The sequence below is a fragment of the Meleagris gallopavo genome, chromosome 4 (genome assembly GCF_000146605.3).
Source record: "Meleagris gallopavo isolate NT-WF06-2002-E0010 breed Aviagen turkey brand Nicholas breeding stock chromosome 4, Turkey_5.1, whole genome shotgun sequence".
In the NCBI taxonomy this organism is placed as follows: Eukaryota; Metazoa; Chordata; class Aves; order Galliformes; family Phasianidae; genus Meleagris; species Meleagris gallopavo.
The window spans coordinates 16270681-16270929 of record NC_015014.2 but is presented as its reverse complement, the minus strand read 5'-3'; positions in this window follow the sequence as shown (position 1 = coordinate 16270929).

The window sequence follows — 249 nt, the reverse complement described above, 5'->3', positions numbered from 1 at the left end:
AATTTAATTGTAGTTATTACTCCCACTGTGTGCTGAGCAATCATGCTTAGACCCTTAGAGGAAGCCATGATTTTTGTTCCAATATCATTAGACAGGCCAAATATTCTTAAGGCTGTATTTTGTTTAAGTGGTTTTGAATTTCATAGAATGGCCTGGGTTGAAAAGGACCACAAAGATCATGTGGTTTCAACCATCCTGCTGTGTGCAGGGTTGCCAACCACCAGACCAGGCTGCCGAGAGCCACATCCA